General features: G+C 50.2%; 1 pseudogene; it reads left to right on the top strand.

Annotated features, from left to right (window-relative positions):
• LOC132807247 (zinc finger protein 721-like) overlaps nt 1–16350 on the top strand; it is a 145380-nt pseudogene that overhangs the window by 23571 nt on the left and 105459 nt on the right.

Genomic DNA, 16350 nt, shown 5'->3' with positions numbered 1-16350 from the left:
CTAATGTGGCGGGGGATGGGAAACAAATGAGGTGGTTCGTGGTCAGGAAGGAGGTAGTAACTAAAGCCTGTAAGGAGCGAGATAATAAAGTCAGTGTGACAAAGGGGAAGAGTCACAGGGAACAGATGATGAACACAAAGGGACAGGTGGTCTGAGGTGCATTTGTTTTAATGCAATAAGTGTAGTAGGTAAGGCAGATGGACTTAGGGCTTGGAGTCGTACCTGGGAGGATGATGTTATTGCTAATACTGAGACTTGGTTGAGGGAAGAACAAGATTGGCAACTAAATATCCCAGGATATCGATGCTTCAGGTGGGATAGAGAGCGAGGAAAAAGAGGTGAAGGAGTTGTATTACTGGTCAGAGAGGCTATCACAGCTGTGCTGAAGGAGGGCACTATGAAGGACTCGAGCAGTGAGGTAATATGGGAAAAGTCCTGGGGAAAACTCATGTAGAGAGAGATCTGGGTGTTCAGGCCCATTGTTCCCTGAAGATGGCAATGCAGGTCAGTAGAGTGGTCAAGGCAGCATATGGCACACTTTCCTTCAGCGGACAGAGTATTGTGTACAAGAGTTGGCATGTCATGTTACAGTTAGATAAGACTTTGTTTCGGCCAGATTTGGAATACCACGTACAGTTCTTTTTTTAGATTTAGATTACTTACAGTGTGAAAACAGGCCCTTCGGCCCAACAAGTACACACCGACCCACCACCACCACCCATACATTAACCCCTTACCTAACACTACGGGCAATTTAGCATGGCCAATTCACCTGACCCGCACATCTTTGGACTGTGGGAGGAAACCCACACAGACACGGGGAGAAAGTGCAAACTCCACACAGACAGTCGCCTGAGTCGGGAACTGAACCCGGGTCTCAGGCGCTGTGAGGCAGCAGTGCTAACCACTGTGCCACCGTGCCGCCCACATTACCAAATGGATGTGGATGCTTTGGAGAGGGTGCACAGGAGGTTCACCAGGATGTTACCTGGTATGGAGGATGCTAACTATGAAGAGAGTTTGAATAGATCAGGATTATTTTCATTGGAAAGACGGAGGTTGGGGGGGGGGGGACCTGATTGAGGCCAACAAAATCATGAGAGGTATAGACAGGGTGAATAGCAAGAAATGTTTTTCCCCAGAGTGGAGGACTCAGTTACCTGGGGTCATGAGTTCAAAGTGAGAGGGGAAAGATTTAAGATATGTATGGAAAGTTCTTTACGCAGAGGGGGCTGGGTACCTGGAATGTGTTGCCAGCGGAGATGGTAGGGACGGGAACAATGGCGTCATTTAAGATGTATCTCAACAGATACATGCAAGGGCAGGGAGCAGAGGGATACAGATCCTGAGAAAATAGGCAGCAGGCTTAGATAGAGGATCTGGATCGGTGTAGGCTTGGAGGGCCGAAGGGCCTGTTCCTGTGCTGGAATATTCTTTATTCTATCGGGAAAAGACACCTGCCACTCACCTCATCAATGGCCCTCCTGATTTTACAAAGTGTTATAAAGTGTGCTGGACACTCAATGGAATAGAGGCTATTGTATTTGACTTTGATCTATCTGTGGCCATTGTGAAGATGTTTCCATTGGTAGGAGAGACCAGGAGCCGAGGGCACAGCCTTAGACCTTTTAGAACGGAGATAAGGAGAAACCTCTTCAGACAGAGAGTGGGGAATCTGTGGAATTCACTGCCACAGGAGGCTGGGAGGCCAGGTCACGGAGGGTATTTAAGACTGAAATAGATGGGACAAACATTATTTACCATCCGGTGTGAAAGGAGGGCACTTCCTCAGCTCCTGCAGATCTTTGGCACGGGGAACGTGCAGTCCCAGCCTCAAACAGCATCGGTCCCACGGGAAGCAAAGGGAGCGAGAGCGGCCAGTCCGGCAGAAAGGAAGCCTCGCTCCCTTCCCGCTTCACCCACTGTCTTCGAACGGGGCACAATCCCCCACGGGCACGATCCCCCCCAGTCCTGGGTGGGATTCACTGCAGACTTCAACTCCGTGCGATCACGTTGGGAAGGCGCCTGTGCGTCCGCAGGGTCGGCGACCGATTGAAGGCCTTGCCGCCCCCGGGGTAGGTGAGAGGCCTCTCCCTGGTGTGTGGAGGCGCCGGTGCGTCTGCAGGTGGGACAGCTGGGTGAAGGGCCTTGCCACACTCGGGGCAGGGGTACGGCCTGTCCCCGGTGTGGACCCGCCGGTGCCTCAGCAGCTTGGAGGACCCAATGAAGGCCTTGCCGGACTTGGGGCAGGAGAACGGCCTGTCCCCGGTGTGACCGCGCCGGTGGATCTCCAGCTCAGAGGGGACTCGAAACCCCTTCCCGCATTCCCCACACTTCCACGGTTTCCCCCACGGCGCGGCCTCCCTCCAGGTTCGACGCTCCCTCTGACGTCCCACTCTGCTGCGGGTGGCCGGCTGGCTAACTCTCCGCTCCGGTAAAGCTCCCTCCACCCTCGAACAGCGGCATCTCAGTGCTTTACCAGTCAGATCTCTGGAAGCAGGCGGGACAATCCTCCTTCTCCACTCAAAGATCGATAAAATTCCAGTCCCAATGAGTCAAGCTGGCTGAGGCAATTAGTTCAAGATTAGATTAGATTTACAGTGTGGAAACAGGCCCTTCGGCCCAACAAGTCCACACCGACCCGCCGAAGCGAAACCCACCCATACCCCTACATTTACCCCTTACCTAACACTATGGGCAATTTAGCATGGTCAATTCACCTGACCCGCACATCTTTGGACTGTGGGAGGAAACCGGAGCACCCGGAGGAAACCCACGCTGACACGGGGAGAACGTGCAAACTCCACACAGTCAGTCGCCTGAGTCGGGAATTGAACCCGGGTCTCCAGCGCTGTGAGGCAGCAGTGCTAACCACTGTGCCACCGTGCCGCCCACTACTGTGCCACCGTGCCGCCCACACTGTGCCACCGTGCCGCCCCCAAGATATGCAGGTAAATCCTCCTGTGAGAGCCTGTCAATTAGAAAGTCATCGCTGTCAGTATCACGTAGAATCTCAGAGTTTAACAGATCGATTTCACGGAATATTCATTCCACGCCCATAACCCAAAACCTGTGAGTCTCCATCCCACAAACTCTCCCTACTGCCGTACCTAATACGCTCCCTCCCAATTTTTCTGATTCCTGACATTTGGCAGATCTAGCTCCAAGAAAAGTTCAGAATTAGAACCCCTACAGTGTGGAAACAGGCCCTTCGGCCCAACAAGTCCAGACCGACCCAACAAGTCCAGACCGACCCTGTGATGAGTATCCCACCCAGACCCATTCCCCTATATTTACCCCTGACATGTGCACCTAAGCTACACATCCCTGAACACTCTGGGCAATTTAGCACGGCCAACCCACCCTCACCTGCACAAGGTTGGACTGTGGGAGGAAACCGGAGCACTCAGGGGAAACCCACACAGAGTTGCCCGAGGCTGGAATTGAACCCTGGTCCCTGGCACTGAGGCATCGGTGCTACCTACTGAACCATCATGCCACCCTCATGCAGTTTGCTAACCTAGTTATCTGCCCCCCCGCCCTCTCTCTCTACCATATTGACAGACCAAGATGTGGGGGGGAGGGGAAAGAGAATCAGAGCAAGAACTTTGCTTTGGTAACAAGACCTAGAACATGCTCGCTCTGAGGATGACTGTAGTGGAGTCGATCAATACCCAAGTGAGACTGGAGGGACCCTATAGAGGAATACACTTACAGGACTCTGTGGATATAGAGAGGAATGAGTCTGACTAGATTCATCCACAGAGTCAGCATTGAGCCCAGTATTCTCCTGTCCTGTAATGGGTATGACTGGAAATACATGACATGTTGTGGTTCTGTTCGTCGAGCTGCGAATTTGTGTTGCAGACGTTTCGTCCCCTGTCTAGGTGACATCCTCAGTGCTTGGGAGCCTCCTGTGAAGCGCTTCTGTGATCTTTCCTCCGGCATTTATACTGGTTTGTCTCTGCCCGCTTCCGGTTGTCAGTCGAATTATCCCAGTCGAATTCATGTTGCTTGTCATCTGCGTGTATGGCTACCAAGGATAGCTGGTCGTGTCGTTTCGTGGCTAGTTGGTATTCATGGATGCGGATCGTTAGCTGTCTTCCTGTTTGTCCTATGTAGTGTTTTGTGCAGGCCTTGCATGGGATTTTGTACACAATAAGGACTGCACAAAACACTACATAGGACAAACAGGAAGACAGCTAATGATCCGCATCCATAACACTACTATTACAGGACAAGCCAAACAGAGAACAGCCAGGGAATTCCTAGAGGCATGGCACTCATCCACAGATTCAATCAATAAACACTTCGACCTGGACCCACTATACCGGCCACTGCAGCGGACAGCTGGAACTGACAATCGGAAGCGGCAGAGACAAACCACTGTAAATGCCGGAGGAAACAACACAGAAGTGCTTCACAGGAGACTCCCAAGCACTGAGGATGTCACCTAGACAGGGGACGAAACGTCTGCAACACAAATACCCAGCTCGGCAAACAGAACCACAACAACGAGCAGCCAAGCTACAAATCTTCTCCAAAACTTGGAATACATAACATGGCTACAACACTATGATATAACTAGAAATAAATTATAAATCAAATTTATACAGCCGTAAATAAATACATATTGCATAGTAACACTGATATATCCCTGTCCAGTATGACTTTTACTGTTCAGTTAAACGAAACTTGAAAGGGCTCAGAAAATGTTTACAAAGATGTTGCCAGGGTTTGAGCTACAGGGAGTGGCTAAATAAGCTGGGGCTGTTTTCCCTGGAGCATCGGAGGCTGAGGGGTGACCTTATTGAGGTTTATAAAATGATGAGGGGCATGGATAGGGTGAATAGACAAGGTCTTTTCCCTGGGGTGGGAGAGTCCAGAACTAGAGGTGAGAGGGGAAAAGACATAAAAAGGACCTAAGGGGCAACTTTGTCAGTCAGAGGGTGGTGAGTGTATGGAATGAGCTGCCAGAGGAAGTGGTGGAGGCTGGGACAATTGCAACATTTAAAAGGCATCTGGATGGGAATATGAATGGGAAGGGTTTGGAGGGACGTGCTGGCACATCGGACTAGATCAATTTTGGCTATGTGCTCGGCATGCACCAGTTGCACATAGGGTCTCTTTGTGTGCTATACATCTGTATGACTCTCAATGCTGTCCAGGTGAGTCAGTGATGTTATAACAACAACACTGGACCAGCAATCCAGAGGCCCCAGGCAAATAATCTGGGCTCATGGGTCCAAATACCAGTAAAAACAAACATTGGGGAATTTAAATTTATTTTTTTAAAATCTGAATTGAAAACTAGTCTCAGTCATTGAGAGAATGAAACTTTTCTGAAAACCCATTTGATTCAATAATGCTCTTCAGGGAAGGAAACCCGCTAGCATTAACTTGGTGCTGCCTGCATATGATGGCTCACGTGCTTGACTTTTAAAATGCCCCCTAAAGTCTGGCAATCCGCTTGTCTGAAGGGCAGTTAGGGACGAAAACATTGTTGGCCTTGCCAAAAAAAAAAGCCCACATTCCATGAAGGTGTTTATCTCGAATGTGACTTCACATCTGCGAAGGGGTCACATCAGAACATCCAGACAAATAAGCACCAAAATGTGTGGTGCTGCAAGAGTACAGCAGGTCAGCCAGCATCGGAGGAGCAGGAGGTTTGATGTTTTGGGCATAACCCCTTGATTAGGAATGTGGGGTGGGCCCAAAGGGACTGAGAGATAAATGGGAGGGAGCTGGGACTGGGGGAAGGGAGCTGAGAATGCTATGGGTAGATGAAAGCGGGGGAAGGAGGTGACAGGTCAGAGAGGAGGGTGGAGCAGATAGATGGGAAGGCAGATGGACAGGTGGGACACTTCAAAAGAGCAGTTCGAGGGTTGTATCTGGGATTGAGCGGGTGGGAAATGAGGAAACTGGTGAAATCAATATTGATCCTGTATGGTTGGAGGGTCCCAATGCAGAGGCATTCTTCCTCCAGGTATCAGGTGGCCTAGGACCCTGCAACCACATGGCATCAACATCGATTTCACCAGTTTCCTCACATTCCCTCCCCCCTCCCACCCCAGCTCCAACCCTCCAACTCAGCACCACCCTCTTGAACTGTCTCACCTGTCCATCTTCCTTCCCACCAATCTGCTCCACCCTGTCGCCATCACCCTCCCCCCACCAACCTGCATCTACCTTACCCCCAGCCCCACTCCCACCTTCCTATTTATCTCTCAGCACCCTTTCCACCCCTCCACAATTCCTGATGAAGGACACGAGAGGGACGCAGAGACAGAGATCTAGACCAATGCATCCAGCATATGCACCTTTCCTGAGTTCACCTCCTTTCACTTCACTTCCTACAAACCAACAGTTTAATCCGAAAATGAGAAAAGAAATGGAATAGGAGGGGTGAGAAGAGAGGGTGCTGTACTCACAGAGGTTGGTGCAGTCTGGGGTAACACTCAATCTTCATTCAGAGGGAGAGAGAGAGAGCAGCAGGAGCTCATGATCCAACTTCCGCATTCAGACAATGAGGGGATGCTTTGATTGGTAGGAGGACCAGCCTTCCTTCCGGTCCTCCAAAGCTTCCCATTGGTCATGCCTCCCCGTGTCACGGTTAAGGGAGGGGCACGTGAGGGTAGTGGAGGAGAGAGGTCGCGTGGGCCTCACAAAGGCCAGTGCCGCCGCGTGACGCACGGCGCGGTGGACCAATGGGAAACGCGCGGCCTCTGTGACGACGGCGGTCCCTCCATTCACGTGACCGGTTGCTCCTGCACATGCGCCGTTGCGGGGGGGTTAAGGGGAGCTGATGTTGAGTTGGTCTGGAGGGTCCCTGTGTCCAGGAAGAGGTGAGTGTGGCTCAGTCAATGAGCATCAGTCAGACCCTGCTGGAGCATGGGGGGAGGTGGGATATCAGGTACAGCAAAAGTTAAAGAGTGTGTGGGATGGAGATTTACAGCTTTTTTAGGTAATAAGTCCCTTTCTGGACAATACTGGGGGATGGGTAATATCAGAAACAGCAGAGTGAGAATTGAAGAAAAGTGTGTGTGTGTGTGTGTGTGTGTGTGTGTGTGTGTGTGTGTGTGTGTGTGTGTGTGTGTGTGGTGGAGATTTGCATCACTTTTTAAAGTTAAAAATCACACAACTCTAGGTTATAGGAGAAAATGAGGTCTGCAGATGCTGGAGATCAGAGCTGGAAATGTGTTGCTGGAAAAGCTCAGCAGGTCAGGCAGCATCCGAGGAACAGGAGATTTGACGTTTCGGGCATAAGCCCTTCTTCAGGAATGAGGAAAGTGTCCTCATTCTTTCCTCATTCCTGATGAAGAGCTTTTGCCCGAAACGTCGATTTTTTTTTCCCTGCTCCTCGGGTACTGCCTGACCTGCTGTGCTTTTCCAGCACCACTCTGATCTCCAGCATCTGCTGTCTTTTTCGCCTGGAGGTTTTACTAGCTACCTGATGAAGGTGCAGAGCTCTGAAAGCTCGAACTTCTAAACAAATCTAATGGACTACAACCTAGTGATGTGTGATTTTTTTTACCTTTGTACACCCCAGCCCAACACTGGCATCTGCATATTGTAACTTGATTTTTTTTAGGTAAGTTCTACAGAAACTAGAATGATCTGTTCTGAATTCCTGTCATGTGCAGGCAGCAATGACTTTTGTAATCCCCTTTTCACAGGATATGAGAAGAGCAGCTTTGCAGGTAGAGCTCCCCAACGGAGTACCATGTGAAGGTCTGACGGAGCCCCTTGATTCGTGGGACAGGAGAGACGTCCCTCTTTCAGTCCAGAAGAGGCAAATTCTTTGAACGTTTTTGTCTGCTTCAGTAGGCTCTTAAAGTATCGTCTTTACCTGAACCACAGGGGCACGTGCCTGAGCCAGTTTGCCCACTGTGGGGAAAGGAGGTCTCAGGAGGCATTCCGCGCGCCATGGAGAAACCGTGGAAGTGTGGGGATTGCGGGAAAGGATTCCGCTACCCCTCCATGCTGGAGATCCACCGCCGTGTCCACACTGGGGAGAGGCCGTTCAGCTGCTCGGTGTGCGGCAAGGGCTTCACCCAGCTGTCTATCCTGCTGACCCACCAGCGTTTCCACACCGGGGAGAGGCCCTTCACCTGCTCCGTCTGTGGCAAGTGCTTCACCCAGTCGTCCACCCTGCTGACCCACCGGCGGGTCCACACCAGGGAGCGGCCCTTCACCTGCTCCGTCTGCGGCAAGGGCTTCACCGACTCCTCCCACCTGCTGACCCACCAGCAGGTCCACACCGGGGAGTGGCCCTTCACCTGCTCCGTCTGCGGCAAGGGCTTCACCCGCTCGTCCGACCTGCTAACCCACCAGCGGGTCCACACCGGGGAGCGGCCGTTCAGATGCTCGGTCTGCGGCAAGGGCTTCACCCGCTCGTCCGACCTGCTAACCCACCAGCGGGTCCACACCGGGGAGCAGCCGTTCAGCTGCTCCGTCTGCGGCAAGAACTTCACCCGCTCGTCCACCCTGCTGCAGCACCAGCGGCTTCACACTGGGGAGCGGCCCTTCACCTGCTCCGTCTGCGGCAAGAGCTTCTCTCGCTCGTCCAACCTGCTGACCCACCAGCGGCTCCACACCAGCGAGCGGCCCTTCACCTGCTCTGTCTGCGGCAAGGGCTTCACCCGCTCGTCCAACCTGCTAACCCACCAGCGGGTCCACACCGGGGAGAGGCCGTTCAGCTGCTCAGTCTGCGACAAGAGCTTTACCCAGTCGTCCAACCTGCTGCAGCACCAGCGGCTTCACACCGGGGAGCGGCCCTTCACCTGCCCTGTCTGCGGGAGGGGCTTCTCTCACTCCCACCACCTGCTGCGGCACCAGCGGGGGCACAAGTGACGGGGCCAGCCGCTGTGAGTCACCGCCCAGGGCTGAACCCTGGGTGGGATGGGGGAGGGTCACTGCAGTTGCTGTGCTCTCATCCCCTTGGCATCCAGTGGCTCTGCGAGCCTGCGACTGCGCATTTCCTCCTGAAGTAGAGATGTACAACACAGAAACAGACCCTTCGCTCCAACTCCTCCATATCCTCAACTAATCAAGTCCCATTTGCCAGCAATTGGCCCTATCCCTCCAAACCCCTCCTTACACAGATACCCAAGTGGATGCCTTTTAAATGTTGCAATTGTACCAGCCTCCACCACTTCCTCTGGCAGCTCATTCCACACGCGCACACACCACCCTCTGTGTGAAAAATGTTGCCCCTTAGGACCCTTTTTAAATCTTTCCCCTCTCACCCTAAACCTATGCCCTCTAGTTCTGGCAAAAGACTTTGTCTATCCCTATCCATGCCCCTCATGATTTTATAAACCTCTCTTAAAGTCAACCCTCAGCCTCCGACGTTCCAGGGAAGACAACCCCAGCCTGTTCAGCCTCTCCCTGTAGCTCAAACCCTCCAACCCTGGCAACATCCTTGTCAATCTTTCTGAACCCTTTCAAGTTTTGCAACATCCTTCCGATAGACCAGAAGTGCACATAATACAAAGGAACTTCGATTATCCAGAATTAGATGAACCAGCACGGTGGCTCAGTGGTTAGCGCTGCTGCCTCACAGTACCAGGGACCCAGGTTTCATTCCTGCCTCAGGCGACAGACTGTGTGGAGTTTGCACATTCTCCCCGCGTCTGCGTGGGTTTCCTCCTAGTGCTCCGGTTCCGTCCCACAGTCCAAAGATGTGCAGGTCAGGGTGAATTGGCCATGCTAAATTGCCCGTAGTGTTAGGTACATTGGTCAGAGGGAAATGGGTCTGGGTGGGTTACTCTTCGGAGGGTCAGTGTGGACTGGTTGGGCCTGTTTCCACGCTGTAAGGGATCTAATCGTCAAGCGACTGAAATACACCCTGCATGTGTCCTTTGGATAATCAAGGTTCCTGTGTATTCCAAAAGTGGCCTAAGCAACGTCCTGTCCAGACCCCAACCCCTATACTCAGTGCTCTGACCAATAAAGTGATCTGCAGAATCTGCGGGACTTGTTTAATCCTGGGAGGTGTTGGGATGAATATAGGTCTCGGGAGGGTAGAACTGTAGTTGTTGCTTGGGGAATCGGGGGGCGCTGCGAAGCTGTTGTTTGGACTGCTGACCGAAACTGCCTGTGCAGCTGGGCTGCTGTTTACAAGACTGAAACCGTCCACTCCAAGGCCGAGTGAGCTCAATAACAGGCTCTGCTCAGCGCAGCTGCCGAGGCCAAACGAGCTCAATAACAGGCGGCTGGACTGTTGTTTACGAGACTGAGACCGTCTTGTGGATAGCTGCCAAGGCCAAATGGGCCCTGTCACAAGAAACGCTTTGTATGCGAGAGATCACGTAGCTTTGCTTAGAAAAGTATATCAAGGGCGATTTTGTAGGGGGAAGGCAATTCTCTATTCCTGAGATGCTGCCTAACCTGCTGTGCTTTGACCAGCAACACATTTGCAGCTGTGATCTCCAACATCTGCAGACCTCATTTTTTACTCGAAGGCAGAATGTGCGCCTTCTCCAGTGAATGCATGGTGATTCACTGTATCAGCTACGATTCTGCAATAAAGCCTGCTTGAGCCAATCAATTGAGCGTCTGTGGTCTCTCCTCCTAAACGAACACGCAAGGACGGGACCCCCGTCCTAACAGTGTCCACACTGGGGAGAGACCGTACACCTGCTCTCAGTGCGGGAAGGGCTTCACCTACTCCTCCAACCTGCGGAGCCACCAGCGAGTTCACGTGCCTTCGCAGGGGGATTGAAGGAGTGACGGTCGAGTACCATTATCGATTGGACTATCAACCCGGTTCCGGGGACTCCCGGGTTTGAATCCCCCCATGACAGATGGCAGAATTGGTATTCGGTCAGAAATGTGGAGTTCGGAATCTAACAATGAGACCGTTTCAGGGAGGGGGTGGTGCGGGGGTAGAAAACCCCCATCTGATTCACTCTCTCCCTTGTTAGGGAAGGGAACTGCCATTGTGGGAAAGAATACACTCAATCGTTCCAGCTGCATCCTTTACCCGGTCTGGCCTACACGTGACTCCAGACCCACAGCAGTCTGGTTGACTCTACACTGCCCTCCCCCCACTGGCAAAGGAGCGGGGAGAAACTTACTTGGAGAAAGGGTATGGGTTGAAATTGCTGAGTGAGGCAATACTTCCTCCGGGTTACGGCTGTACTAAGGATCCAGTTACAAAGGGACAACTTGGTGCTGATCAATAGTAAAGACAGTGAGGGGCGGGGGTTAGGGACAGGGGAGGTGTGGTGTGTGCACTTTCACCTTGAGCTGTTCAAAAAGCAACTACTTTTTCTTTGTCTTTTTGCTGGGAGGGATCTGAAGCTGTAAGAAAGTTGGGTTGCAATAAAGGTTACCTGAACTTACCCCCTGGCTCAGACTCTCATTGAAAGCTTTGAGCTCCAAGAGGTTTTTGTTTTAAAGCTGCTCATTTCTTTCAGCCTCCTGTACTAAGTTTAGAACATAGAACAATCCAGCGCAGAACAGGCCCTTCGGCCCTCGATGTTGCGCCGACCTGTGAGCTATTCTCAGCTCATTCCCCGACACTATCCCAAAATCATCCATGCGCTTATCTAAGGATTGTTTAAATCTCCCTAATGAGGCTGAGTTGACTACCTTAGCAGGTAGGGCATTCCACGCCCTTACCACTCTCTGTGTAAAGAACTTACCTCTGACATCTGTCTTAAAGCTATCACCCCTCAATTTGTAGTTATGCCCTCTCTTGAATAAGGGCACAACATTTGCAATCCTCCAGTCCTCAGATACTAAATCCGTCGATAATGACGACTCAAATATCAAAGCCAAAGGCTCTGCTATCTCCTCCCTAGCTTCCCAGAGAATCCTCGGATATATCCCATCCAGCCCAGGGGACTTGTCTACTTTCACTCCTTCTCGAATTGATAACACCTGTGCGTAACTAACCTTGATCCTTTCGAGTCTAATATCTCGTACCTCATTCTTTTCCTGAGTGAACACCGATGAGAAATGTTCATTTAGCACCTCTGATCTCTACAGGGTCCACACTCCACTTCCCACTTCTGTCTTTGACTGGCCCTATTCCTACCCTAATCATCCTTTTATTCCTCACATACCTATAGAAAGCTTTCGGGTTCTCCTTTATTCTATTTGCTAAAGATTGCTCGTGTCCTCTCTTTGCTCTTCTTAACCCTCTCTTTCAATCCTTCCTCGGTGATCTGTAATTCTCTATCGCTTCATCTGTACCATCTTGCCTCATCAACACATAAGCCTCATGGAACAGCATCATAAGATACAGAACTTATATCAAAATATCAAATGTCATGCAATTAATAGAATATATTGAACAAACTTAGATAGTCTTCATCTCTTAGAATGGGTGCGGGCTTTGGTTCATTAATATGTAACAATGTTCTTGAGTTGACTTAAGGTTTTATAAAAAAAAAGACATCTCCGCTCAGACAATGCATTAAAGGTGTGAGATTTGAACCTGTCAGTATTCCAACCTTGAATCAGACTGGTTTTGTTTCCAAAGTCGGAATTTGTAAAATATTAGATGCATTGACTGCCTGCAGATTGTGCGCTTTTTGAACAAAATTGAATGTATCTGCAAATATAATTCTGCCAATACAAATTCACCCCAAAGAGTCGTGTGTGTGTGAGTGCATGAGAGAGTGTGCATGTGAGTTTGTGTGTGAGTGTGCGCAGAAGTGTGCGTGTGCATGCTTGGGAAAGGGAAGTGTGATGGAGTATGAGGCTGCGAGTGTGAGAGTGTGTTGAGGGGTGTGTGTGTGTGTCTGTCTGTCTGAGATAGAGTATATGTGTGAGAGAGATGCTTAATCAAAGCAAGGGGTTGCATTTTTGCTAAAACAAGGACTTGTACAGATAATGATCGGGCCATGAATCGTGTTAGAGAACAGACAGACATGGGGGAGGTGGGGGGTCGTGGTGTTCAGGTACATAGTTCTGTGGAAGTTGCATCACTGCTCGACAGGGTGGTTAAGGCGGCATTTCGCAACATTCCCTTCATTGTTCACACCAATGAGTATAGGGATTGGGACATCATGTTGAGGTTGTACAGGATGTTGGTGAGGTCACTTTCAGAGTACTGAGTACAGTTCTGGTGGCCTTGTAATAGGAGAATACTATTAGAGAGGGTTTAATAAAGATTTACCAGGATGTTGTAAGGACTGGAGGGTTGAATTATAAGGAGACTTTATTCACTGGAGCACAGGAAGTTGGGGGTGACCTCATTGAGATTGATAAATTCATGAGGAGTGGAGGCAAGTGAATAGCAAATGGCTCTTGTTTAGCGTAGGAAAACTCAAAACTCGGGGGACTTTTTTTTTAATGTGAGGAGAGAGATTTAAAAGGAACCGGAGGGGCAACATTTTGAAAGAGGGTGATTTGCATGTGGAATGAACTTGCTGAGGATGTGGTCGATGCAGGTACAGTGACAACATTGAAACAGCATTTGGATGGGTACATGAATAGAAAGGTTTAGAGGGATATGAGCCAAATGCAGGCAAGTAGGACTGGTTCAGTTTGGAATCCTGGTCGGCATGGACGAATTAGACCGAAGTGTCTGTTTCTGTGCTGTATACCTATATTGAAACCAGTCAAATTCTGAAAGGGGCTTGACAGGATAGATGCAGATAAAATGCTCCTTTGTGGGGAGGGTCACAGAATCCCGACAATGTGGAAGTGGACCATTCAGCCCATCTATTTCACTCTGGCCCTCTGAACAGTATCCCACCTATATCCAACCCCTTACGCCGTATTTTCCATGGCCAATCCACCCTAACCTGTATATTCCTGGTCACTATGGGTAACTTAGCACGGCCAATTCTCCCTAACCGACACTCTAATCTATAAATTACCTTCTCAAGAATGTAATTTAAATGCAGAGTTTTTCTAAGAAAAATGTCAGTTTGACTCAACATTGGAACACAGAGAGAATTCACACCTATTGTCTCTACTTATAAATAGAGTAACGTCTCTTCGAAATGTAGATTCATTTAGATATAACTGCGTCACTTTACATATTAAGACATCCCTTTGAATGTGCCACATCCCTTTGAAATGTAATCTCGTCCATTTACATCCCTGTATTTGCGGAAATACCCGTTAAAATGTCCATGTCCCTTTAAAATGCAGATTGCCCCCTTTAGATATGAGGCCGTTCCGTTAGATGTCGGAATATCTGTTTAAATGGAGCCGTGAGCTTTCCCAATGTAGACAGGGCTCCTCGAAACGTGGCAGTGTCCCCCCTGCAGCTGCAGAGCGAGACAGGAGAGTTTGTTTTTGTGAATGAGCAGTTGTAGCGCGAGGTGGCTGTTGCTTGGTGACGGTGAGGCTCCCCCGGCCCCGCCCATCCCCCCGTGCAGACGTCACGCGGGGGTGAAGGCGGTTGGGAGGAGAAGTCGCTCGAGCGGGGAAGCGGCGGCCGTTAGGAAAATGGCGCCGTGCGGCCCGGGGCAGACACTGGTCACCGCCGCCTTCCTGGCGCAGCTGCTGTGTCACGGCCACACCGGCCGGCTGTACAGCAGGCAGGAGCCGGTGACCGTTCTGGAGGCGGATGGGGTTAAGGGCCTGTTTGGGAACTGGTCGGCCGCCTGGGTGGTGGAGTTCTACTGGTCGTGGGGCGGCCCCTGTGTCAACTATGGGGCCACCTGGAAGGTACTGGGCCCGGGAGGTGAAAGGTGAGGCAGGTTGTTGGGGGGACGGAGGGGAAGGAATGTGGGGCCTGTCCTGTCATAGTCACATTTTACACTCACTTTCCATCTGCTTTTACTGGCGCTTGTGCTGTTTACCCCTCACTGTTTGTTTTAATCCTTGTGCTGTTTACCCTTTGTTGTTACTTGTGCAATTGCTGAGGGTAGTGTGTAAATACTAGTGAAAGAGATTATGCACCAGCATGTATATGTTCCTTAGTCATTCAAGGGGCAGGACCTGTTGAAAATGGTTAGTAAAGCATATGCTGCACTCAGCCTTGTTAACATGGATTTGGTTTGTTATTTGGAAGAATATACTTTTTATTTAGAGTCATAGAGATGTACAGCACAGAAACAGACCCATTTGGTCCAAGCCAACCAGATATCCTAAATTAATCTAGTCCCATTTGCCAACACTTAGCTCATATCCCACTAATCCCTTCCTATTCATGTACCCATTCAGATGTGTTTTAAATGCTGCAATTATACTGGCTTCCATTATTTCCTCTGGCAGTTCATTTCATACATGCACCACCCTCTGCATGGAAAAGTTGCCCCATGGGTACCTTTAATATCTTTCTGCTCTCACCCTAAACCTATGCCCTCTAGTTGTGAACCTCACCCCTACACTGACGAAAAGACATTTTCAAAAAAAAGTGAGTAGCCAGACAAAATGCAAAAGCTATAAAATGTTGGGCCACATGGGGGAAAAAGAACTGTGGCTCTACCCTTTATTTCTCCTCTCAGTATTTGAATCCTTAACATCTGTCAATAACACCAGCATTGCCGCAGAGCATATTGTGTCTGCTCCTTGGTGTGAACAACAGCGCACCTGCCTGCTGGTGTCACCAACACATTATCTATGCTCCTCGCTATCAGCAGAAAAGGCAGCATCACTTATTTCTGTTCCTAAAGGTCTTCCCTTTATTCTTAAAGCTGTGCCCTCTGGTCCTAGTCTCTCCTACCAATGGAAACATCATCTTCCCAATGTCATTGCACTGTGGGGATGAAGCCCTACCCTGTCCGGTAATTTCTGCTGGTAAGAGAGACTAGGCCTCCAGGTTAGAGGGAGTAGCTTAACTGCTTTTCCCAGAGGGTCGTGAATCTATGGAATAGTCTAGATTAGTGGTGCTGGAAAAGCACAGCAAGTCAGGCATCATCCGAGGAGCAGGAAGATCGATATTTTGGACAAAAGGCCTTCATCAAAATCTATGGAATACTCTGGCGAAAGGAAGCAATAGGGGTAGCTTCATTAAGTACATTCAAGACCCAGTTAGGTGGGTTTTTGCCTGGCAGTGGAATTAAGGGGTTCCTTGTGATGGTGCAGGGAGGAGGAGATGAGACGATGGATAGATCAGCCATGGTCTTCATGATTGCGGAGCAGGCTCACTTGTAGCAACTGGAGTGAATCCAGGGAGGGAGCAGACTTTGCGACCTCAGGTATGTACTTTGGTTACCCAGGTGAGGAGGGACATTAGGACAGGCTGGGACTGTTTCCCATAGCGTGCCAGAGTCTGAGGAGTGACCTTATACACTTTTATATTGTCATGAGGGACATGGATAGGGTAAATAGACATAGTATTTTCCTTTGGATGGGGGAGCACAGAACTAGAGGATAATAAGTTTAGGATCGAGAGTGTGGTGTTGCAGCAAGTCAGGCAGCATCCCAGGAGCAGGA

The sequence above is a fragment of the Hemiscyllium ocellatum genome (genome assembly GCF_020745735.1).
Source record: "Hemiscyllium ocellatum isolate sHemOce1 chromosome 27 unlocalized genomic scaffold, sHemOce1.pat.X.cur. SUPER_27_unloc_11, whole genome shotgun sequence".
Taxonomy (NCBI): Eukaryota; Metazoa; Chordata; class Chondrichthyes; order Orectolobiformes; family Hemiscylliidae; genus Hemiscyllium; species Hemiscyllium ocellatum.
This window is presented reverse-complemented; position numbering and strand designations above follow the sequence as displayed.